This window comes from Notothenia rossii (assembly GCF_949606895.1).
Source record: "Notothenia rossii genome assembly, chromosome: 12".
NCBI lineage: Eukaryota > Metazoa > Chordata > Actinopteri > Perciformes > Nototheniidae > Notothenia > Notothenia rossii.
The window spans coordinates 11594103-11621144 of NC_136911.1; the positions used below are offsets into that span (position 1 = coordinate 11594103).

The following is a 27042-nucleotide window of genomic DNA, read 5'->3' on the forward strand; positions in this document are numbered from 1 at the left end:
CTGAGCTTGCCGTGTGGGACGAGATCGCAGCGAACACGGACATTTGCCTCCGTGTGCAGCGCTGTGCAGTCCAAGCCACGGGCAAAGCACTGGGAATTATGGTGGTACAGGAGAGAGCCAGGTGGCTCAACCTGACTAACCTTCCAGACCGGGAAAAAGAGGATGTTCTGGACATGCCTATTGTTCCCGAGGGCATATTTGGCTCCGCTCTAGCTTCGATGCAGCTGAGATGCGAATCAAAAAAGAAGGAAGACGAGGCTCTCCAGCTATGTCTCCCCCGAAGGGTCCAGCCGCCACCTTCAACGGTCCCGCGGTAGGCCTTCACTCAAGCTGCCTCACGTCCTGCCCGGTTCAAGATACCGAAGCAGCAGAGACCACAGTCCGTCCCGGGTCCCCAGACCAGGCACGAGGCGAGGATGAGCTGGCCAAGAAGATCTCCGGTTCTGGCAGCTGCCGCTCAGGCACAGCCGACCCAGGTTTTCAGCCACCAGGCGAGGAAGAAGAAGCGGGCGGCCTGACAGCCTCCTCTCCTCGACGAGACGAGACGAGAGAGCTGGAAGTTCTCTGTTCCCCAGTTCCAGAACACGTTCCAGTGTTAGATGCTCATGTGTTTTCGGGGTGCCATTATGCCCCCATCTTCCCGCCGCCTCGAGTGATGCCAGAACGTCATCCTCAAGTTTGCACCATAAGGGAAATGGACTTAACATCAAAGACAGCAAGTTCCGCTGCCTGTTTAAGTCACACAAACACATGTCATCATTATTGTTTCCTAATAAATCATTTCCCACTGTCGTTTCCAGGCTTGAAGCCAAGGGCGCAGTCAATAAAAATGAAAAGAAAAACATTAAAAACAATAAACAGTCTGTCGTCTACCCCTCTTTTGAGAGCGGCTACGGCCTCTCTCAAAAGGCGGACATTAGACGAGATTGTGAAGGCACCACCGCCACGCGCATGCGCAGTGTCGGCCGGGGTTGTCAACCTGGGGTACCACCGTGTTCAGACACTAGAGGGCCCCATAACACAACAAATAACAACACAGAGGGCAGACGACGGAGCGAAAAGTGGAAGATGCTCACCGATTCTGCTTGGGTTTTCAAGACAGTAACACGGGGCTACAGGCTCCAATTCGCTGTCACCCCCCCTCGCTTCTCTGGCATTCTGTATTCACAAGCCCGGGGAGAGTCGGCCCATATTCTGGAGCAAGAGATTTTATCGCTACTAGAAAAGGAGGCTATATCGATAATACCCGCCAAACAGAGTCAGAGCGGCTTTTATTCCAAGTATTTCCTCGTTCCCAAACGGGAAGGGAACGGAATTCGGCCTATACTAGATTTGAGAGCTCTGAACAAATATCTCAAAAGATACAAATTCAGAATGCTCACTCACACATCTCTGTTGCGTCTCGTGCGCCAAAACGACTGGTTCACATCAGTCGACCTGAAAGATGCGTATTTCCACATCCCTGTATATTACCCACACAGGACATATCTGAGGTTCGCCTTTCATGGTGTCTGTTACGAGTACAGAGTCCTTTCCTTCGGTCTGTCTCTCAGCCCGCGAGTGTTTGTACGGTGTACGGAAGCCGCGATAGCCCCGTTAAGACAACAGGGTATTCGCTTGGCAACTTATCTGGACGACTGGCTGCTTCTCGCACAGTCGGAGCAAGAGGCTATTACGCAGACGAATGTCCTCGTAAAACACCTGCTCGATCTGTGTTTCGTAATAAACACAGAAAAGAGCATGTTGTCCCCAGCCCAGACTGTACTCTTCCTGCGCCTACACCTGAATTCGGTGCCCTTTACAGCCCGCCTGTCAGCAGAAAGAGTATAAGCCTTCAGAGCTTGCCTCGCTCATTTCCGTCTACGCAAATATGTTCCCTTCAGATCATGTCTGCGGTTACTGGGGCTCATGGCGTCAGCCATCCTGGTGGTACGACTGGGACGCTTACACATGAGGGAGTTTCAGCGCTGGGTAGCTGCCCTCAGACTGGACCCTGCACGTCATGGCGCGCGGAGAGTGATGGTCACTATGAAATGCGTAATGGCACTGCGCCACTGGCTGCACCCGACTTTTCTAGTACGGGGCGTGCCTATGGGTGCTGTCCTATCGCGGAAGGTGGTCACCACAGGCGCATGTCTGACGGGCTTGGGGGGGTATATACGAAGGTCGACCTGTGAGGGGTCTCTGGAGCAGAGACCTCCAACGGTCACACATAAATTATCTGGAGCTTTTAGCGGTGTTCCTCACCCTAAAACGCTTTCTGCCTTTTCTCAGAGGACATCATGTCCTCGTGAGGACAGACAACACGACCACAATATCGTATATAAACCTCCAAGGGGGTTTGCGTTCTCTCCAGTTAAACATGCTGGCACGCGAACTGATCTTATGGAGCTGCGGACGTCTCCTCTCTCTGAGAGCGACGCACGTACCAGGAGTGATGAACCTCGGGGCAGATCTGCTGTCCAGAGGTGCACCACTATATGCAGACTGGACTCTACATCCAATGGTTGTGAGTCAGCAGTGGGTGTGTTACGGCCGAGCGCGGTAGATCTGTTCGCATCAAAAGAAAATGCTCAATGTCAGCTGTTCTTTTCAATGCGCGATTTAAACACACCGTTAGGCGTGGAGGCGCTCGCGCACGTTTGGCCTCCGGTCCTTCTGTACGCGTTCCCACCCATGGCTCTGATACCCCCAACTCTGGCCAGAGTGAGAGAATAACGCCACACACTGATCCTGATAGCTCTGCACTGGCCTTCAATGTACTGGCTGGCGGAGATATATGTCAGCTGCTGTGCGGGCAGCCGTGGCAGCTCCCACTACGCAAGGACATACTGTCTCAGGCGGGGGGGACGATCCTTCACCCACACCCAGAGCGCTTGGCACTATGGGCCTGGCCCGTGAGTGGTACAATCTGAATACAGTGGGGCTCCCTCAGAAGGTGATAAACACTATTCATAGTTGGGTCTAGAACCTCAATTCCGTGACCATTCTTCTGCTAAGATGTTTTGACACTTGATTTGACATCATTGGACCTTTTATAAAAAATATAGACCCAAGGTCCCTCCCAAAAATCCCGGCAATTTTTGCTAGAGGGCCAAATCCAAGATGGCTGCTCGCGCCATCTTAAAAAATTAACTTTTGAACCAGAGCGCCTAGAGTCATGTGTAAATGCACTTTTTGGGGTAAGTCGGCCACAAGGATTCAATTTCTGACATCAGTTTGGTGCGATGACATCGTTCGGACCCACAAATCCAAGATGGCCACCATCCGGTCGAGAAAATATTCACGTTTTGAACGGGAACATGCAGGATCACGAGGTACCGGTCACGGCAGTAGAACAAGCACTCACTGTTATAAACTGAAGTATATATATGTACTATATATGGGGGCGGAGCTTCCTACAGGCGATATAGGCGTTTGCCTAGAGCGCCACCCAGAGGGGGGCGCCACAAATAAAAAAAAAATTAAAAAAAAGTTTGCTTGGCGCAGTTTTGGCTCTATATCTGCAACCATTATTTAAAAAAAAATAATAATAATCTAACATAAGGGAAAATGAGCCAAAAATCTAAAATGGTCGGTCGGTCTAAGAGCCTCAGCTTTAAATGTTCACAGTCAGAACATGCTAGAGCGCTGTGCATTGATGGGTATCTGTCAAGTGTTTTTAAAATTGAGCATTGAGGAAAGAAAGACTAACGTTAGAGAACTGTGAAGAGGCAAAAGCCATCGGGGCGCAGTATAAAAACAGAAGAAAAGAAGAAGAAGAGAAACGTGCCAAGTTGAAAGGTAGGCTATGCCATTTTGATTGTATTGTCAACATTAGCGAATGGATCATGTAATCTTGCTAGTTAGCCAAGCCAACGTTAGCTAGCCAGCGTTTGTTATTACCATTCAGTAGAAACTGTCATAAGGCTATTTTTGTTGTGTCATGAAATAGAAATATTAGTAATAATAACAATGTTAGTTTTGGTGTAGCGAGCTACAGGTTAAGTTTACCTCAGAAAGCAGATTGACTATCCGAGTCAAAAATGTGCCAAATTCAACCCTGTCATAATGTGCGCTAACGTTAGCTAACTAGCTCAGTGGTTCTCAACTCCAGTCCTGTTGAATGTTTTCGTTCCAACCCAGAACTAACACACCTGATTCAACTGTTCTAATAAGATAGTCATAGCTCTTGATTAGTTGAATCAGACCTGTCAGGCTGTCCAAATGCTTACTAACTAAATAATAGCTACATTTAACAAATGGAAATTATTCTTAATTTCTTATCTGCCCCCATATCAATATCTAATACGTAGGCCTACTTGTGTTTCTTATAGGGATTCATGAGTATGCCGCACGATATGGATCATAGCTTGTGACAATGTCCAACATTCCGTGTATCCTGCAGTGTGGAAGGGTTTGCAGCAAAGCCACCGATGCCATTACCTCAATTGAAAAATGGGACACTCTAAAGAACAATACAGAATTATGGAGCGGTCTTGACAAGTTCGGAGACGTCCATACATCCATCGACTGGGATACAGGTCCCGTCGGACACTGTGTCCATGATACATGTAGGTTGACCTTATGCAATGCCACAAAACTGGAACAGGCCAACAACAGACAGAAAAAACGAGTTGTCGATGAATGCCAAGCTCAGTCTTCGTCTACGTCTGACATTAGTTCCACAGCTGCAACTCCATCTTTCAAGCGGCTGCGATCTAGTCTAGGGCTGATACACGATAAAAATAAATGTGCGTGGTGTTGTAAGACGGAGTCGGCAAAACATCCAGAATCAAAGTTGGTCCTGATTTCGTACGATCATGCATGGGCAGCGTTCAAAAGCCATACGGTGGCTCTGGAAGATGAACTAATGCGCGACAGAATCAACTGTCTGATCAATTATGCAGCTGATCAGCCGTATGCACTTGAGATCAGATATCATCACAAATGCTGGTTTAAATATGTTCGTAACTACCAGAGAATGAGTGAAGATGACAAACTTCCCCACATGCACAATGTCACTCTCCGTGAAGCTCAGACAATTTTCTTTGATAACATCAGAACAGTTATCTTTGATGAACATGAACTAAGGTCACTGCAGAGCCTCCTCAGAGATTACAGCTCTATCGTTTCTCGGTATGGATTCCCAACATCTGGAGTCAAGTCATCCTACATCAAAGATATCCTGACCCGGGAGTTTAAGGACAAGATCGGCTTCCACTCTCGCCCTCAGAGAAACCAGAGCGACCTAGTCTATGACACGTCTGGGAGCGGTTCATATGTCAAAGCAGCGATCTCCTCTATTGGTGTCAGCAGTGAGCAACTGGTGCAAAATGTGGCTGCGCGGCTCAGAGATGATGTCAAGTCCATCAAACTCGTCCCATGGCCTCCACGAGTCGAGGAGCTAGAGGAGGAGGAGGAACTCCCGCCTCTCGTTTTGCAGTTGCTATCGGCTTTGCAGGGGAAGCATGGAGTAGATCTGTCTCCAAGCACACTTTCTCTCACCTCTCTCATCACACAGTACATTATAAAGCGACCCACCACTACCGCCATCAATGCCACCGTCACCCTTCACGGATTGACTCGTAGCAAGGAGCTTGTTGATTCGTACTACAAGCTGGGCATGGGGATCAGTTACCCGAACGTGCTTCTGCTACGTGATGTTTGGACAATGCATGACCTTGAGCGGTGCTCGGTCTGTCCGGCAGAGATCGCTGAAGGGGAACCAAGCATCAGTATCATCGACAATGACGATTTTCGGAACGATACATTGACAGGAGGAGGTACTTCACACCGCTGTAATTGGATGTTTCTGCAACGCGAAGAACGTCTTGTACATAAGCATGAGGCAAACACCCAGGATGAGCAACCGCGGATAAAACATGCCAAGACTGTCTCGGACGTGCTGACTGAGAAGGCCTCTGAGATGCAAACGGTTATGCCATATAGGACCGTCAAGCGTGGCGAGCCTCCGATCCGTCCTAAGCCTACTACTGTCTCATCGAGTACTGAGCCTCAGCGCCAGCGAAGCATTATTCATGCCCTTGCACGTGCTGATGTGAATGGTGACCGCCCTGTTGCAGCCGAACAGAATATCCCTTCGTACAACGGGTTTCACGCTGGATTGAATATGTGGCAGGACAAAAGCAAGGCTTATTTTCATACATCTTACAATCAACCGCCTGACAAGTCAGTTGTGAAGAACGTCATGGACAAGCTGGTTACCATCATCGCAACTAAGCACATGCCCTTTGCCTTCTTAGTTGGAGATCATCCCGTGTATGTCCTCATCACCCTGGTCAAGGCTGAAAACCCAAGCAAATTCAGTGCCATTGTACCTTTTCTTGGTCCCTTCCATACAGTGTGTGATGATGAGTGCCATCTACAAGCGGTACAAAGGTAGTGAACTAGGTGAAGTACTTGTCGTGGCTGGAGTTATTGCCGATGGCTCCGTCGATCGTGCACTGAAAGGCAAACATTATAAGAGGGGGCTACGCTGCTTGCGACTCATGTACGAGGCCCTTATGTGTCAGCTGATGAAGGAGAACCTCGGGCCCGACCTGGCTGATGAGACGAGGGAGAACCTTGACATTCTGAGAGATACGAGTCAATCCGAGGAATCCCGCGCTGATGCTCATGTGGCACTAGAGAATGATGCTGACCTCAAGAGCCTTGTCACCAACATGTTCACCCATGTTGAGGCCAGTGACATGGCAAACTACTGGAGGGATTTCCTGTCCATGACAGACGCGCTCATGCAGAATGTACATGCGGTCCATATATGCAACTGGGATGAGTATGTGAGCTCTCAGTTGACCCACTTTTTGGAAGAACGGGTATTCAATAAGAATACCTCTCTTCATGCACCCGTCCCTCTGTGCAAACGATTGACGTTTGCGAAGGCGTTAAGCAAGGAGAAGCCATCAGATGAACTCAAGGCGAAAGCTGCAGAAATGGAGCGAAGCGCCCTCAAGGCAATGATAAACCTGGTTGAGGGCAGTCAACTTGTGAACCTCCCCGAGTTGCTCGAACATCGTATTGTCGAGGAGTGTGTGCCATTATTTAACTCCAACGGCACCTTCAGAAAGACACAGAAGAGCATGCTCGTGCAGAAGCTCTCTCTGGAATCTGTAGATCTGCAGGAATCATACATCGCTCTTGTGGACATGGGCATGATCTGGAGGATGGCAACTCCATCAGCAGAGGATCGGCGGACGCAAGATGGCAACCCATACAAGTGGTCGGACTATGTCCACAAGCTATCATCTATTATCCTTGCACGCCATCATAATGCTCACCGTATCATATGTGTGAACGACCCGTACGACACAGCATACTCGACGAAGGATGACGAGCGAGACCTGAGGGTACAGGGAAACACACATGTGCCCAACACCTACATGAAATTGGGTGACGCATTCCCCACTGCCAGAATGTTCAAGACGCTGCTGTGTAGCTCCAGCAACAAGGGGCGGCTGCAGAAAATGATATGCAGCTACCTGACCGATCTTGCACAGAGTGTTGATGTGGAGATTGTCTACTCTGTCGGCTCCCACTGTACCAACTTATCAACCCAACAACCGATGCAGAACTACAGCTTTGACCAGTCTGAGGCTGACACTGTCCTGTTCTCCACCTATGTAGTTTTGCGCGAGTCAGGCTACAGTGGTCCAGTTGTCATTGATGCCACTGATACTGATGTATATGTTGCGGCAGCACTTATCTCACAGCAGCTGCCAGGTATGCTCTGTATCAAGAGGAAGCAGGAAACGGTACGCTGCTGTGACATGACAACTGACATGATGGCCGACTGTATTGTGCAGCTGCATTGTATGACAGGCTGTGATGCAAACTCAGGCTTTTACGGCAAAGGTAAGAAGTCTGTGTATGACCAGGTGGCGAAGAGCCCTGTTGCCCGACAACAGCTCTCGCGATGTGGAGATAACCTTGCCCTGACAGAGGAGGTGCTGGAGCAGCTCTTTGCCTTCACACGTAGCATCATCTACGGTGACAACAAGAGCAAAACCATGGCTGAGGCCCGTGCTGCTAAATGGAGGACCATCAAAAAGAAATCCTTCATCCGTCTCCCTCCGGATGCCGACAGCTTGCGTCAACATTGCCTCCGTGCCAACTACCTGGCGTATCTGGTGCGCCATCCATCGCTAAAGCACCATCCCTCACCAATCGGACATGGTTGGGAGCTGGTTGGTGGTTGCTGTCGCCCTGTACGTCACACGCGACCCGCACTCCCGATGCATCTACCTGCACCAAGGCCAACTGAAGAGGGACAGGAAGATGAGGAAGATGAGAGCGATGATGATGACGAAAATCGAGTTGCTGCTGTCCAGAGAGGCGATTCATCGGAATCGGAGGATTCAGAATGTAGCGAGGCAGGGTGCTCTGATTCAGACTGATACGGACTCTCAGTGTCATATTGATAAATAAAAAAAAAAGCAGAATTGTGTTTCATTTGTGTTATTGTTCAAAACTTGCCATTTCTCGAGGCAGCATTTTTGCGTTATTACATGTTGTTTGAAGTGTTCTCATTTGCTAACTAGTCAAGTTACAGCTAATAAAAGTATTTTATTTGAAGGTTAAGTAGTTGTATATCTTGTCATACATTCTTATTTCATGGTAAAATATTAATATGCAGATTATTTGCTTATAAGTCGATCAGTACTCAAAACGTGTGTAATTTCTCGACCGGGTGGCGGCCATCTTGGATTTGTGGGTCCGAACGATGTCATAGCGCCAAACTGATGTCAGAAATGGAATCCTTGTGGTCGACTTACCCCAAAAAGTGCATTTACACATGACTCTAGGCGCTCTGGTTCAAAAGTTAATTTTTTAAGATGGCGCGAGCAGCCATCTTGGATTTGGCCCTCTAGCAAAAATTGCCGGGATTTTTGGGAGGGACCTTGGGTCTATATTTTTTATAAAAGGTCCAATGATGTCAAATCAAGTGTCAAAACATCTTAGCAGAAGAATGGTCACGGAATTGAGGTTCTAGACCCAACTACTCCTTTCCTGCCCACACATATGCTCCATCAAGGATGGTGCTACAGGCCGCAAGGCATTGCACTTAGAACTACAATAAGCATGTTAATCTGACAGCTCCGGCGATCCACTAGCACCCCCCCCCCCCCCCCATTTTGCATCCCGATTTCTGTGGTCTCAACGTTGGCAAGTATGATGATCACAGATGTAAAGAACAACAGAAGAATTTCTCTGCTCGCCCCAAAAGACCTAAGACAGCGGAGAAAATAAATTCTTTGTTTTGTCCTTTTGCACAGATATTCAATGTAATCCTTCCATGACAGCAGATGGTCAATCATTATTCCCAAGTATTTGTATGAAACTCCCTGCTTGATTTCATCTGTATGGATGACAATGGGGACTTTATGGGAGTCAGATGGTGAGCCAAAAATGATTTCCTCAGTTTTCTTGGTGTTGATCTCAAGAGCATTGCTAACAGTCCACTCGACCACCTGATTTACAGCCTGTTGGTGCTGCTGTGTCTGTGTCTGTGTTACTGAGCAGAGATATTATTGCAGTATCATCGGAGTACTTAATGATGACTTGATTTGGTGTGTTGGTACTACAGTCATCAGTGTAGAGAGTAAAGAGCACAGCTGAACTCACGCAGCCCTGGGGGGCCCCTACATTGGTTGTGATGGCAGGTGACAGGGTTTTGTTAACCTTCAGAAGTTGCTCTCTACTAGTGAGGAAAGCAGCATACCATTAAATCAGGTATGGATTTACTTCCATTTTGGCCATTTCTGACACCAAGATGTCTGCTTGTATTGTGTAGAATGCTGATGAGAAGTCTAGGAAGAGGGCTCTTGCATAGGTGTTGCGTTTATCTAAATGTTTAGTGATGATGTGAACCAAAGTAGCCACAGCATCTTCCGTACCGCACCCTTGTTTATAGGCAAATTGGTATGGATCCAGTTTGTCTTGTGTTGTACTGAAATCGGAGCAGAATTCTTTCTATTGATTTTATAATCACTGATGTGAGGACTATTGGTCTGTAGTCCTTATGTTCTTTTGGGCATGGAATTTTGGGCAGCGGTTTGATGTGTGAAGTTTTCCATGACAGAGGGATGGTGTGCGTGTCAATAGAAGCCTGAAAGATGGGTTGCCACACTGGAGCCAGCTCAGTAGCAAAGTTTTTCAGCAGAAAACTGCTGCACCCATCTGGCCCAGCCGCTTTCTTGGTGTTGGTGTACTGAAATATTTTTCTGACCTCTTCGACACTGATGGTAATTTTGTCAGAGGAAGCAGGTATTATGGTTTCGAGCATTTCAGGGCACTTTGCAGAATTATCCAGTGACTCGAAACGGGTAAAGAACGTGTTTAGTTCGTTAGGAAAACCTCCAGCTTGACTTCAGACCGACCCCGTGATAAATAAATGTAACTATAATTAAGCCAGCTGCAATGGATCATTGATCCACCAGGGGGTGCAGTGGGGTTCCACACTGGAGCTCATGTGAAATAAAGTCAGATACTGTACAGTACGCTGGATGTACAGCGGAACTTAATGTTGTTTAGTCTAAAAAAACGAAAGGGAGGAAATGCAGCGCGGCTCTCGATTTTTAATCCTAATTTAATCATCATCTTCACCACGATCACTTATGTTTATGTTTGCCGAATTGACATGAAATCACTGACAAATATGAATATACTGTATTCAACTTCATTAAAACGTTATTAACGTGCCTAAACTCATTAATTATACGATCATGTTCAGATAATGATGACGCAGTAGCCCCGCCTCTCCCCACCTCTGCTAATCACCCCCGCGTCAAAGTAAACTGCACACTGAATTCAGATTATTTATCTTTCTCTCGATATGGACATAAACGCGAATGAAGTCTAATCTGACAGGACGGAGACACGCAGCTCTGCTCACCTGCAGTGTGTGTGTTTTACAGTCAGATCATCGCCCTTAGCTATTTTAATTACCTCTCGAACGTAAACTACTTATAAATATGTTTATTTTTACTGTCGGCCAGGTCACTCATTACTGGATCAGCTGCTGCATGAGACAGACACTGACGCTGTCCGAAGAGAGGGAGGAAAAAGAGAGGCTCCGTGTATTTTATTATTATATAGAGTCGTTATTCATTTGTTTTAAAGCTCAATAAATAACAAAGAAGACCTTTGACCGGCACTTTTTATAATTTTGTCTGGAAGATTTAAACTTTAATACACGTTGACCTCTGCTCCATGGATGTATAATAAGAACTGGATACAGCGTGGGAGGCAGGGCCTCATTCATTCCTATGAGAGTTGCTTGGCGCATGATGATAAAATGGCCCAATTTTTGAGAGAGCGAAACGTCACAGATTACCCGGCATGCCTGAGAAGTACCCGTATGTGCGCTCATAGCGCATGCGCAACTTTAACCAAAATGCAAATAATTATTGCACTGCATATATATATGTATATTAATATATATATATATATATATATATATATTAATATATATATATATATATATATATATATATATATATATATATATATATATATATATTAATATATATATATATTAATATATATATATATATATATATTAATATATATATATATATATGTATACAGTGCAATAAGCTTCTTAGTGCAATAAGTAGCTACAGGGACGTTAATCCAACGTCGGTAATATTAACTTTATTTAATACAACATTTACGGTACAAGATTTAATCATACAGCCCATGTAGTATAATATTTTACAAATGAGGAATTACAGCAAACATGTGCAATATATCCATTATTACAGCTCCGTGGGATGGCAGTGAGACGATATGGGTCCGTTGTTATTGTGCATCCATGGGTAAAGATAAACGCATGTAGTGCTGAACCTGCTGAACACGTAACATGAACGTGCCGGGCGCGGTCCCGTGGGTTAGATGCGCGTTCATAATGCAGAGGGATATAACTCTCAGAATAACGTTATTAGCACATTTTTACAACTTGAAGGACGAATGTTTTTTATTTGGGCTATACAAGTGTTCATACTGGGTGGTTTATTTAGTTTTTTAAAAATTATCCAATGATTTACAGACCATTCTTTCCCCATGGGAAAAATGGGAAAAAGTGTTTCCGGGCCCAGCAACCTAAAGGAAGTGTAGTACCGCCGTTTGGCCACGACGAATATTCTACTCAGAGTCCGGCGCACTTCCTGGGGGCTTGCTCGGCCCCCACCGCGGAGAATAAACAGAAGGGTAACCATGACAACCATGCTTCTTCGCTAATTTTATGCCACTGGTCCGTGGTCAGGCCTGGGAACCGACGGGAGACACTGGACTCAAGTGTCTGCCTCACATTGAGGGGAAGGGGCATTTCCCCTTTCCTCCCGCTCCAGTTTGTGATTCTGACCATGTTCTCATAGATTTCAAATGGCAACATGGCCATGAACATATCCCGCTATTAGAATGCAATTTTTAAAAACATAGGGTGCTACATAACACACTTTCAGGAAAAGTCACGGACTGGGAGACTTTAATATTTTATTGAAAAAAGTTACATTGCACACACACCACATCAAACAAATTGACCCGATTGGCGTTTCTAGTGCTAAATAAACTCACTAATTAATGAAACCAGTTCAATACGCATTATTCTTATCATTCTTTATGAGCGCAGAAAGTCTTAAAATCAGACGGCAGGCAGTTACAGGTGTGTGTGTGTGTGTGTGCGTGTGTGCCTTATGTGCCCATCCCCCCATGTAAATCACACGTAGCTCTGATCACCTATGATAAATGGGCCACACCTAATCGCTGGCTATTCAGCCACAGAGCTCCCTCTATGCAAATCAAACTGTAGACAGTGTGAAAGCAGTGAGGCCTGTGAAGACAACATTGCAGTAGTCAAGTCTACTGAAGATACAAGTTTAAAATCAGACCTGTTTTTTAAATGAAATCTGACGGCAGGCAGTTAGCTGTGATCACCTATAAGGCTTGAAGTTACTTCAGATGCTGAAATATTTTTATTTTTCAAGTATAAACATACAGTATACAACAGATATACATGCATACAAATTATAACATCACATTTATGTTATTAATTTTACAAATAGGACAGAGGGTGCAGCACAAACAGTACGAAACAAATAGAGAGCTTTCTGAACATCAGCAGGAGAGGAATCTTTCAAGACACTAGTAAATACTGAAATGAACATTAAATGTCCTCTTAAAATGCAAGTTTCTTCGTGACACTTCCAACATAAATGGAATTCTCACTAACCTAAAACATTTTATTTTTTTAAAAACATGTCACTGTAGAGACACAAAATACTTGAACATACAAATGAACAACACCAAATTGAGCTCACTTTCTACACTCTTTGATGATCTACCTCCTACCTAGTTTGTTTTTTAGTCCATGTATTTTGGCAGAGGCTTGGTCTGGCTGTATCTTCATAACAACCCTCTGGATAAACTCAAATGAATATTTCATTTCCAGAGTATACCGAAGACTGAAGCAATATATTAGTCCAAGAAGCATCGCAAAGCCACATCTTTCTGGTTGTGGAGCACAATTGTCTCCTCGACCACAACTGCCACATTGAAGATCTGCTGAGGAAAGGCATCCCATTCACCTTCGTAGCCTATGAGTAGACCAACTTGCATCACCTTCATGGCTTCCTCGAGAGTGTCTCCATGAGCCTTAAAAAAGGAGAAATAAAAGTGAGCTCAGTGTACTACAAGTACTTTTTCTCTACAAAGCTAATTAAGAGGCTTCTGCTATAAACATAGAAGCTAAAATCGACAGTTCACAGTGTAAAAGTGCAATGTGATGGAACATCATTTCAACTGCTCCTCTTTTCACAGTTTGAGCTTTATATTTATTTATATTATTTAATAGTTACGTTTTCTTGCGGTTTTTGTTTATATTAAATATATCATTCTTTATTGCAATTATTTTAGTTAAATTAAGGTAATTGTAAACATTACTTTTGAAGGAAACTTTGGGCACAGGGTGATTTGGGTTGATTTATGTTAAAATGTACAATTACATAAAGTAATTCAAGACAGTTATGATCTTACATCACACATCCTGATGACATTTTCCTGATTTTCGCCAGACATGTAGTGTGATAGTCCCAAGAGAGCAGCAGTCCTCCTCCTCTAATTTGTGTCCTGCAGGACAACAAATGCAATGGGATATAAACATTTGTAGCAAACAAATGGTGGCTAAATTATGGTCATCAGCATCTCCACTTACATCTTTCTCAAGGCAGTCCAAAAGGCCTTTTAGTGCCGGCTTCTTTCCGGTCCTGGATGCACCTTTGTAGACCTCCAGCAATGCCAGGCCATCAAGTCCATCCAGAAACGATGAAAGCAGGTCTGTAGTGACAATTCTCTGGAACTCTGCCTGAATCTGAGGAGACACAGACATATAGAAAATATTCTACCAACAGTCTGCAACTGTGCATGTTGCCTTCTCATTGTAACTGGAAAACCTGCACAACTTACAAGTCCACCTCATCCAGTTGCAGCAAAATCTTTGAAAATCTCTCTGTAATAGAGAACACACATTTAGGTACATTATGAAGCAGGCCTTAATAAAGTAATAAGAACTGAGAACATGACAAAGAATAAGATGCACACAATTACAACAGTCACGTTGCCCATAAACTACAAGCCTTGGCTTTCACAATTACAATATTATCCCTGAATTCATATGATAAAGACTTAAACAGTACTTCATTTAAATAAATAAACAACTTGAAATGTTCATCTTTGATTGATGAGGCATATTCAATCTAATAAATTCATGGGATGCATGTAATAATAACAGGGAAAGGTTAGTGTGCATCCACATAGAGCATTTTTGTGTCTACGTGCATGCCAAATATATCAATGAAAAAACTATTTGTTTTAACCAAACTTAAAAGAAATTGTACAATGGTTGTAATTGTTGATTATTTGCTTGCAGTTATTTTCCATAGACTATTCAGTGGATTATTATTGTTTTTTTAGTAATAACTTCACTACCTCTGAAAGCAGAAGTTTAGGACAAATTATTGTTCATGTATAAATATTATTTATTTTATTATAATATAAATATCTAACAATTACAACCATTGCACATCTTATTTATTATTGTGGGTGAACAGTAACCTTTCCCTGTGTTATAATTACATACATCCCATTAATTTATTAGATTAAATAACAATAATTTCATCAATCAAAGATCAACATTTTTAAGTGCCTTGAGCACCGACTGTTCCCGCTGCTAGAAACGGCTGATATTAAGACACTTCAGTGCGCAAGTCACAGAACGAAATGCATTGTGGGACATATAGTTTATGGGCACCATAGTTCAATAAAATAAACTAAATATATTCAGGGCTCGAGCTTAAGGACCTCCCGTCGTCCCGGGGCTGAAAAAAATAGTGTCAGGGAGGATAAAAAATAATTTTGGGACGAATTTGGGACGAGAGTTAAAATAAAAATACCATGGTAACTCTACTACAAACGGCGATGAAAATGAAATCGACTGCACGTTGTGTGTAGCACACAATTATTAAACCTCCTTGTCAACATAAACACACAAAACATTTAGCAACCCGCGAAACACACACACACACACTCAAACACACACACACACACACACACACACACACACACACACACGTAAACTGTGTCCATGTGCTGTCAGCCAGCCGCACAGCTGGCTGTGCCCGCGAATTCCTGGCCCGCAAATTCGCGGGTCTATCTACAGTAGGCTATGTACTGAGTGTGTGTATTTCGCGGGTTGAGTGATGTAAAATGACAATGGTATCCCGTGGAGGAATTCTGAAATGTTTTACCTTTACATCACAAAAACGCACAGCAGAACCAGACCCTGGAGCGCCGGCCTCTTTATTTACTTACTCCACTTCATCCCCTATGGGTAATAAGGCTGAGATGAGAACCCTCCATCGTATTTAGTCCTTAGCAACATGCTGCGCCTCTCCCCATGTATGGATGGGTTCCGAGCCCCGGTATTAAACGGGCTCCGCCCGGGCCGGAATTATTAAAGACAGTGGTAACGTTAAGCTCCGACGTTATCTGACTTTTTATCGGTACTGGAGACATTTAAAAAATATATGTCATATGTAGTATTGCTACATAAACATTATATCGCAGTTTTAGTTTATCCAACTCCGTTTCTAATATGCAATAAGACTACAACATGCGTCTATGATGTATTTTCGAGCTTTCCAATCCAGACGAGATCTCTCCCTCCCGTCTGTGTGCGAGGGAGCGGGGCAGTTTGTAAAGGTCTCCTGACTGTGTTACAGACTGTCCTCCTGGTTAGTGGTTACTCTGGGTTCTGTCTTCAGGACAGAGTGTTGGATTTTTTTGGTTAATTGGATGGGACTTGATTTGATTCAATATTAGTAATTTTCTCGTTTGTGTGTTTGTTTAAATATATTTAGCCTTTGTCATGTGATTGACTGATTTACTCAAATAAAAAGGTTAATGAATTATCATCTAATGATTTGTATGATGTTTTATTTATGTTAAAGGTCACTTTGAATGATTTTAACTAATGATAAGTAGTAGAAAAACTAATATTTTAAATTCGGGACGGTCCACATTAATTTCGGGACGGCTTAGATTGTATTTCGGGACGGTTCCGGGAGGATGGTGAAAAAAGTTAGTCGAGAGCCCTGAATATATTCCTTTCTTTTCTATAAAATATTTTCTAAAAAGCAGAAATACAAATTTGTCTCCATTTCAAGAGTGGAACATAGCATTTGTACACAATATAAATGCTATTTCTGAACACAGTTAGCATTTTACTCGTTCAATGGCGCGAGGCACCCCCTCTGTATCTGGGCAGGCTTAGCGTGAGCTGAATCAGAAAAACGTTGCAAGGATAGAATCACTTTAACACTTGCTCGGCCTTAACAAAAAACAATCTTAAAGTCCCCTATACTTATCCACAAATGACATCCATTTCAAAGCCATGGCGGGGGCTAACAAGCTACAATTCTTAGCCGAACAGAGAGCCGGGACACGGCTAATTACTGGCAGGAACACACACAACCTCACCGAAACACGTTAATTTAGCTTAAATATTTAGCCGAACAGCCGGGACACGGCTAATTACTGGAACGAACAAACAAAACCTCTCTAAAGTAAGCTACAAATATAGGCAGTTACCATTTAAACCTTTTAAAAATTCCTAAGCGTCATACATAAGAGTAAGAATACTTGAAAATATTTATTTAATAAAAGTTTAGATAATCATAATCCTGTAAAGTTAGCTTGGTTAACCGACATTTTCATAACACTGCCCTGAAATAAAATCTCTTTTATAAACATTCAAACACCAGTTAGGTGTGGATTTAACTCCATTTAGCTACTTTTTGTTTTGCCTGAAACCATTAAATATGCAACCACTCACCTGACTTTGCCTGTCCGTCAGTGGTTCATCAGCCGAAATCACTGTCATTTCGCTTCACAAAAACGTATTCATCCGCCGCTTAGCTTTTCGTAGTCATCAATCTGTCCGGTGGAAGTCCTTCTTTTGATAATGGCGAATCAAACTCTGTGGTTCACTTGCTGTATATCGTAAAAAAAAAAAAAAAACTCATGTCCCTGTTAAATGCATTCAATTAATGAAAACAACTATGAGACCGGGACTATTTTCACCGGGCAGGAATATGTCAACACTGCTGCCATGTTAAGAGGCCATGGAAAGTGTCAGAACATTATTTAGACCCTCCAGAAAAACGCGGGCCAAAATCCTTAATTATGCGGGCTAAAATCATTGATTATGCGGGCTAAAATCCTTGATTATGCGATAAAAATGCGGGGTTTTTATGTGATTTTATGCGGGAAAATTGCGGGAAGTTGCGTAATATGCGGAAAGTTGCGAAATATGCGGAAAGTTGCGAAATATGCGAACAGTTGTGAAATATGCGGGAAGCGGAAAAAATGTGATTATTCTCCCGCACCCTGTTACTAGGCTACTACTGAATGAAAGGGAGCACTTTTAAAGAGTTGCTATGATAAACAAGCAGACTAGAAGCAAGCTACATCAGAGAAAAAGACACACACACACACACACACACACACACACACACACACACACACACACACACACACACACACACACACACACACACACACACACACACACACACACACACACACACACACACACACACACACACACACACACACACACACACACACACCTACCTCCTCCTCATTCTGTTTTCATTTACTCGTTCGTTATCTGACCAGCTTCAATATTGTAGGCTACTCACCTCGTTTCTTGCAACCCTCAAAAGGGTTTTGGAGGTTGAAGCCTCTGTGAGCGTGAGTTGCTTGGCTTTCTTGTCCGCAGCAGAAACCATTTTTGAATGTTTGAGCGAATCGAAGTGGGTATTCACAGTCGATTTCCTTTTATGCTCCAACACACAGTTGCACGGGGTACAGAACAGTTTCCCCCCACTTTCGTGCAAGACATTGGGGTACTGCTTTGCCCGGTCTTTAGCTGAAATGTTCGTGGGTAAATGTGATGGATTCGATTTGTTCATCTTGGTGTGTGAATTCCACACCTTCACACGACGGTGTTTGCCTTCTGTGATGCGCGGGCTGATGACGTTGCGTCATCATCACTACTCGTCAAGACGAGTTAACTTTAAAAAAAATTTTCTCAACTTTGTGTGGAAAAATGCGGGGATTATGCGGCCTTTTGATAAATATGCGGACTTTTAAAAATCTGCGGCATTTTGCTGATTATGCGGGAAATTCTGCGATCGCAGAATCGCGTTTTTCTGGAGGGTCTAATTATTACACATCACAACTCACTGTTCAGTCAAATTGACTTCATAGAATGTAGAGGTCATTGAACTGGCTTACAGAGCTGAGTTGAAATAATAACAACTTATGAAATTAAGTAGAAATTGCATAAATTGATATGTTAAGTGAAAGTAACTTAAAGACAAAAGTTTCAATAACTTAATGATCAAATCCTTTTTTACAGCGGCTCCATAATATAACTGGCAAAAATGTAAGAATTTCATGCATCGGCCTACAGTGGGAAAATGGTTTAATCTGTTGGAATAGAGTATAAATATCAAATATCACTACTTTTCTTCTAAATGAAATGCTGACATTACAAAATGCATGGTTTAATGTAATGTAAACATTTACATTATTATTATGATTATTTAATATATAAAGACTATATTTTCAAATGCTCTTCAAAGCAGTTTCTGTCAACTACGAAAGGCAACATCATTTCTGTATTTGTGAATGAAGCGCCATCTCCTGGTTAAAACCTGAAATTGAAAATCTGGCAACGCCCTCTTGGAAAATAGTGGGAGGGCTTAACATTCCTCTATACTGGTTTTAGGCAGGTCGTAGGCAGGAAGATGTAAGCTGGAGTCTGAAATGAAGTGCTACATCTGTATGTATAACGGTTTTAATGTCCTTAGTCACATAAGATTTATTATTTGGATAGCTTTGTATTTCTTTAGTGGGAACAACTAGTTCTACACAGAAGTTGATATAGTCTTTGGGAACAGTTATTTCATCTTCCTGAAAAATGTCCCAATCCAAACAGGCTTTCAACTGTTCCCTACTTTAATTTGTCCATGTCCTTATTACTTTCTTTTCCGGTTTACTTCTCTTCAGTTTGGTCTTATACACTGGTATCATATTCACAACATTATGATCAGAGTTCAGTATTGGTGGTCTACATTTAGTCACATAGGCTCCTTTAACAATTACGAAGCATTTGTCCAGGATATTGTCTTTTCTGGTGTGATCCTTAACATACTGTTGGAACCCAGGTAACACAGTCTCTAGGCGGCATTGGTTCATGTCCCCGAGCACTATTGCCGGTGCATCGGGGTGGCTGAGTTGCAGCTCGTGAAGAAGAGAAGTACGTAGTTTAAACCACAACATAAAACGTGTGACTTTCCTCAAGCAGTATTTTATAATTGGTTTTGCAACTCAATAGAGCACACAATGTAGACTATTTAATCTAAAGTCAGTTTGAAAAGTTTCAATGCAGTATATGTTCATTCAGCAGTGAATTTCTTACAACATATTATCTATGCCGTTGCCTCCTAGTCTTATTTCTATTTGTGCTTTACTGTATGCTCCTGCTGTGGACAATACATGTATTTGAGGACAAATAACAATATCTATCTATCTATCTATCTATCTATCTATCTATCTATCTATCGCAGGATGAGAGTCCTAATCCCTTTTAAAGCATATTTTCCTCGTTTGGCTCTTGTGAGCATATCACCACCAGGGGGCACCCTAGAAAAGGGCAGAGGTTTCTAGCTGGCTGTCTCTTGTTTGTTGCTTTACAGACCCGCCCCACTTGGGTTATGGCTAGAAAGGATCCGTGTTGTGTAAAACTCTCGCAAGAGTTTGCAAGTCACATGGCTGAATGTTTACGCTTGGCAGCCATCCTTTCAGTTATGATCGTTAACATCAGTGGGCCACAGCAAATGATGGTGAGAAGCTAAACTAACTTAATTATGTCAATTACAGGGAGTGTGATTGTTGAAATAGGGTGTTAGCGGTCTTGCTGTTCAAAGAACAATGACAACACTGTGGATCACCTACACTATGGTTTATTTTTTATTCACTGGCAAGTCAACGTTGTCGCAGTAAAAGTCCCAAGATAGCTCCTGGTGCAATAACATGCTCCCTTTCAGTGTTTTACTATTATGTCTGATGTTTCTCTATTAATATTGCTGCTGCATTAATGTGTATGTTGCATCATGTTACTGCTGTAGATGTGTTTCCGAGCCGCTCCGATTACAACAAGAGTTACAACGAGAACGTGACGTCATATTTACACAAGACGGATCCTTTCTAGCCATAACCCCCCACTTGAGTTTTTGCCGTGTTTGCTTCAGCCACCGGTGCAGTGGAGGATCCTCCGGGTGCTGTCTGTCAACACAGCCATAAAGAGCATGAAGCTCTCCCCACTCGCCCAATCCAATGTTTAAGGGACATCTGCTGTTTGGCTTCACCGGAGAAAGTGTGTTTATTGGCAGTAACGTCACAACTGCTGCTGATCCTGCCTAAATGTGTGGGCTACCGTATGGAAGCAAACAAGAGACAGAAGTATTTTAATTTGATTAGACACCAAATTTATAGCATTGAAAATAATTACTTTGAAAATCATGTATCTGAATCTTTTTGCTCCGAATTTACCCATGTGAAATAACAATGTAACAATTCAAGTTAAAACAATTTGAATAGTTAAATTCACATCCCAAAAATTCAAGTGAAGTCAAAAATGTCGTTGTTTAAAATTCAATGTCCAAAATTGCGATGCAACATCATCCGGGCTACTCAGACAGGATAAGCAATCGAGCCCGAATGCAATCAAACCGACTTCTGGCCTATCAGAGCCAAGCGGCGAACAGCCGGGACACACTGCGGTGAAGCCAAAGACTGTATATATAAATGGACGTAGTGTCTGTGACGTCACCCATAGGATTCTGCAGAGATGCCGAGAAGCCCTTAGTAGGCGGAGTCGGCCACTAACGGCTTGACAGCGACGTCAGAGTCTAATCCCGCCTGCTCCAAATAAGGGCAAAGAGGCGGAGCAGAGGCGGGACCTGCTGCCTCCGAACTGGAATTAAACAGAGCTAGCTCAGGCTAAGAAGCTAAGCTAACATGAAATACGTGCGTACCAAGTTACTGCCAACAGTGTAGTTCCCCTATATAAACGTTACATTCATAATCAAACGAGACAATCTGCAAGAGACTTAGCTATGTTTTGTTATTCTTAATGCTTGTCATTCACACGTTAAGAAAAGACGGACTCCACCGCCCGGCCCCGGACCTAACGGAGCCGCAGTGGGCTAGCTCCGGGACGCCGGCTGGAGCTAGCCCCCTGCTGCTCCGTTAGCTCCGGCGGCCACCACTGGGATAATTGGGTCCCCTATTAACATTTGCTCCCGTTTAGCATTATGGGCGTCATAGCCATAGACTATAAAAGTCTTACCCAAGACTGAATCATAAACTAAAATGTATATAGTATAAAGGGTTACGTCCTTAGCTGGCTAATAAGTAACAAGCTAAGCTACCAAGCACACAAACACCTGCGAACGGGACATGTATAATATTATCATTTTAGACTTCTTGGAAGTTCTGCTAGTACATTCAAGCGCACAGCACAACATTTTAATTGTCTGGTATTTGTAACAATATTCCCTAAAAGGCACAATCACCACGAACACGGCTAAAGCTAAAGGGTCAAGTACAATAACTACAACTAACTAACGTTGCAGCCTCTATGGTTGTAGCCTAGCAGAGTGGACAAATGAAGCTCAGCGCAAGTTCAGGCAGGAAGACCTATTTCTTCGTATTGCGCGTCATGGCAATACTCGCTCCCTTCACTAAATGATAGGTTAGCTGAGGAGTGGCGCTCCCTATCACTTCCCTCCATTCACAAGCCTAATCATCGCACCTGTTAATCCCTCTATATATGCTCTCCCCTTTTCCATCAGCTGTCTTCCAGGTGTCAACGCGCAAGCAGCAGTAGGGCTTCGTCCCAGCTTCAGGTATATATTCATCAGCTGCGCAGTCTTGCGGATTAAGCTACAGGCGGCGTTCCCCAGTCGGCTAGCGGTTCCAGCCGGCCACCCCGCAAACCCGGACGCGGGAGGAAAAGACAAGGATATTGGGCTCCACGGAAGTTCCTCCGGCTTAATGGAAATGGGCTACTTCAGGCAAACAATTGATGCACACCTTCAGTCTCTCGAGAGGGCATCACTGGCATCAGGGCCTTTCAAATGCGGCGCTTCCGGTCTTCACGCGGAACGGGCCCTCATCGCTTGCGAAGCTTCACCCACTTCTGGCTTCAACCACAACCCCTCTTGCAGGCAGGCAGGGCTCAAGCTACATCCCATTGAAGCTACTTCTCCTTCCGGCTCAGTAGCCAGTACTGGACACTAAGTGCGTCATAGACGGCTAGCAGGTTCAGTGCACAGCAGGCTCGCCTCCTTTCCCTGCGCCTCACCGCTAAAACAGGCGCCAAGCTAGCGCTGGCAAGAGGCAGTTTGCAACAAATTCATGAGATGTTCGTTATATGCATTGCTGCCTTTAGTTCAGGGTTAAGGTGAGTTCCAGGCAGTGTTGGGTGTAACATAAGGTGACCAGATTTTCAAAATTAAAACCGGGGACATTTTGAGTTTTGCGGTCAATATATCATTAACATATCCAATTTTCTTCACTGTTAAACAAAAAACGGGAACATTTTAACTGTTGGATACAAACAGAAGGATGATAGCCCATATATGAGATTTCAAAAGTATTTTATTTTGAAACTCTACATCAGAAGGTCCTGATTTTCTCTGATTGACTAGATGGGTTGTCCCACTACACCCTGAAGTGAAATAAGTATTTAATTGATTTCGAATGACTCTTTGATTATGGACAGTTTCCAATAAATAATAATCAAAATATAGATGGACAATAGATCTAATTTGAGATTTTAAACAGCATACATTTTAAATTGTGCTTCAGAAAGTAATGTTGTTTTAGGAGTTTTGTGAGATGGTGTCAACATCAATTGAAATTAGTCACCCAGTGGAAACGTCAGATATGTCTTCATAACTGTATACTTACATTTTACATTCACTCAGTTATAATGTGGTAGTTATACGTAGTTTGTTTTAAATTATTATTGATCACATTATATAGTACATATTTCTTAATTTAAGCTCCAGTATATATGAATATGTTTGGTGTGTTTTTTTAGGTATATTCGTTATTGACCAAGTAAACGCTTTTATTTTGAAGGCAGTTTTTACAGGCCTCTACCGTAATGCATAGGGTATTCGCGCACCGCAATACAACGTGCGGGCCGGCTTGACTTTGTTTTCCGAAGTGGGGGCTGGCTTGACCACAGTCTGTGTTTACCCAGTGTTTCCTGACATGAAACATTTTATTTCACCTTGCTATGTGTTTTTAACGTATATTAAAAAACGGGGACATTTCCGGGGACAGTTTCAACCGGGGACAGCCCAATACAAACGGGGACTGTCCCCGGAAAACGGGGATGTCTGGTCACCCTAGTGTAACGTGTTACAGCATGGAGTTATGCAGTTCGGGTAACTACTACCCGTCACAATGCTCAGTAAATGCCGCAGTTTCAAGCTTCACACAGTCACGGATGCTGCCCATCCGTTGGTTTGGGGGGTTTCTTTCAGGGACAAAGAGAAGTTCATGTAAGATGATAGAAGACAGTCTTAATCACCCAATCAAGCATATCAGCATCTATGTCTCACCATGGCGTAATTAATCTGCTAATTAAGCTAGTCCTATATCAAGGGTCATGTTTCAGTACTTACCTAAGCGTACATCATTTTATGCTGCGCATATTGCACTTCATTTATATATTGGTTTCATGCTCACATGGCTTGCGATAAGCCAGGTTATGATATTCATGCATCACTGTGGCCTACTCATGCTAACAGCTGCATTACATTGTCTACATCTCCCTCTTCGCCCGGACATCAGCGCCGTGCTGGCCATCCAAAGATCTCTCGAACCCTAAACCCGGTATTTATGCATCCTAGTGGTAAGCGTTCATCAAGAAAAAAAAAAAACCTTAAGGACGTTGAAGTATTATTTGAATTATTTGAAGGATTAACGTGTTATGGCAGGAAAGTTCAATCTGGTATATTCATTTTAATGTCACCTTATATAGAATGTGTGTTAAACTTGTGATTTCTGCATTGAGTGACTTCTGCCTAGCAGATACCAAGAAGAGGCCCCTAGGGTCTCTCTGTTAATTATCAATAGTCCTTGCAATTAACAGGGGAATTCCCGGATACATTTTCAGATATAAAGCAGTTAAAGTATTGTAGAATTAATGTTTATCTCCTACACATCCTGCAGGCCTTGAGACTTGGGTCACCCAGCAGTAAACGAGATAAAGGTCCTTTTGAGCTTATCAATAAAATGAATTCATTCCTAGTAAGTTGACTTCAAGGTGAAAAGAAGTTCACAGAAGCCATTAAGCGACAAGAACAATTAACTTCTGTTAAAGATACATGATAGGATGTTTGTGTGTGTTGAAGATGTTTTGGGGGAATGAGTATGTGTCCTGTCAAAGAGTCCTCCGACTCCGAATCATTGATTTGGGGACTGCCCGAGCTCGGGCAGAGGGACAGAAACACACACACACACACACACACACACACACACACACACACACACACACACACACACACACACACACACACACACACGCGCACAGAAGCAACAGATGGAATCAACAACTGCAGACTTACTACCTGGGGTCCCGCCCAGAAGGGAAATCGACCAATGGAACACTGCCAACTCACTGGCTAGCTCGCTCAGAAGTGAACTCGCCAATAACAAATAGCTAGGGAAGAGCAAGCGACAAAACTCCTCCCCACCTGTGTATAAATGTTGTGATCATTTTGAAGATCGGCGCTCTTGTTTCTGACTGGCCGTTCCTGAGACGTGTCTCACACGGTGGTAGAACCTGAGCCCGGAGTACTCTGCAGAGTGCTTCGTGATTAGGTGATTGGGTTATGTATTGTATGTTTTTGCCATTAAAGCAGATTATTGTTTAACCCTTATCCTGGCTGCTTTGACTTTTCCTTCTTTTAAAACAAACTCATAGAGGAACGGCGCGAAGCAGAGATTCTGCCTCAACAACGTGCACTGCACATTCCTTGTTTTCGGGGAAATATGCATATAACTGGTGGTGGTGTCATTAGCATATCAGCTCACATATCATTGTTATGTTTCTATGCAAATTCTAATTGTATCATTCAATTTAAAGATCACAGGCACGTTTACTCTTGCAGGTCATGTCGTGTCACATGTTTCATTTCAGGTCACATTCCATGTCAACCATCGTTTGACCGGAATGGTCTTAGGCTCGTGCGAGCCAGGATACGACATCAACGCATTTTTATTTCATGTTTGACCGGAAGGGTCTCAGGCTCGTGAGCCAGGACGTGACATCAATGCATTTTATTTCCATGTTTGACCGGAAGGGTCTCAGGCTTGCGAGCCAGGATGTGACATGCACGCATTTTATTTCCATGTTGACCGGAAGGGCCTGATGCTCGCGTGAGCCAGGATGCGTCCATTCATGCTTATCCAGGGTGTCCGCGGGGTCTTAAAAAGTATTAAAAGTTGATAAATCAATTTAGCGAAAATTAAGGCTATTAAAAAGTATTAAACGGCATTTTCCAAGGTATTAAGAAGTCCCATAGCAACGACAACATGAAACACCCTTTAATTTACTGAAACGACATGTCGGGAAACCCACTTAAGGCGGCCCCATGCATAGCGCGCCGTAAAATGCTGCTTCTTATTTTAAGTTTCTTTGCCTTGCTCCGCTCTGTGGGGGGGGGTGGGTGGGGGGGGGGTTCCAAGGTGGGTAGACCAACATACGCAACGCTCTGGGGGTCCAACGGCTCCGTGTGTAAGCCCTATATGATAACTTTCTGATAACGATGAAATAGCCCGCCTCCCTCTCCCCACGTCTCCTGCTGCTGCTGGGCTGTCAGAAGAGGGGGAGGAAAAGAGAGGCAGGCACCGTTTATTAAATATTATACAGAGAACAGAGTCGTTATCAATTTGTTTTAAAGCTCAATAAATAACAAAGAAGACCTCTGATCGGCACTTTTCTAATTTTGTACGGAAGATTTAAACTTTAACGGACATGTTGACCGGCGGAACATTTTTTTTTTACGGAAACTCTGCCGCACGGTTCCCTCGTCCCTTGGAAGTGGCGGAGAGGTGGGTGTTTTTTATCTGCTGGTGGACTACCTGAGAGATATACAGCAGGAGAACACGCCGTCCACCGCGGAGAATAAACAGAAGGGCAACCATGGCAACCATGCTCCGGGGTCTTCTTCGCTGCATTTGGTGTATTTTGTGGCGGCAGCTGCGCCACTTACAGGCTTGGCATATGTACTACAGCGTTTCCAGCATTTCCAGCGGTCTAGTGCGAACGGACACATTAATGAATCGAATGCTTGTGAACGGAATACTTTTTTTGCGTTTGCGTATGCGTTTTAC

General features: G+C 43.6%; 1 protein-coding gene across 13 annotated transcripts in view; it reads left to right on the forward strand.

Annotated features, from left to right (window-relative positions):
* The window catches only part of LOC307026110 (N-lysine methyltransferase KMT5A-like), a 161126-nt gene that overhangs the window by 19265 nt on the left and 114819 nt on the right, over nucleotides 1-27042 (forward strand). The window lies entirely within an intron of this gene.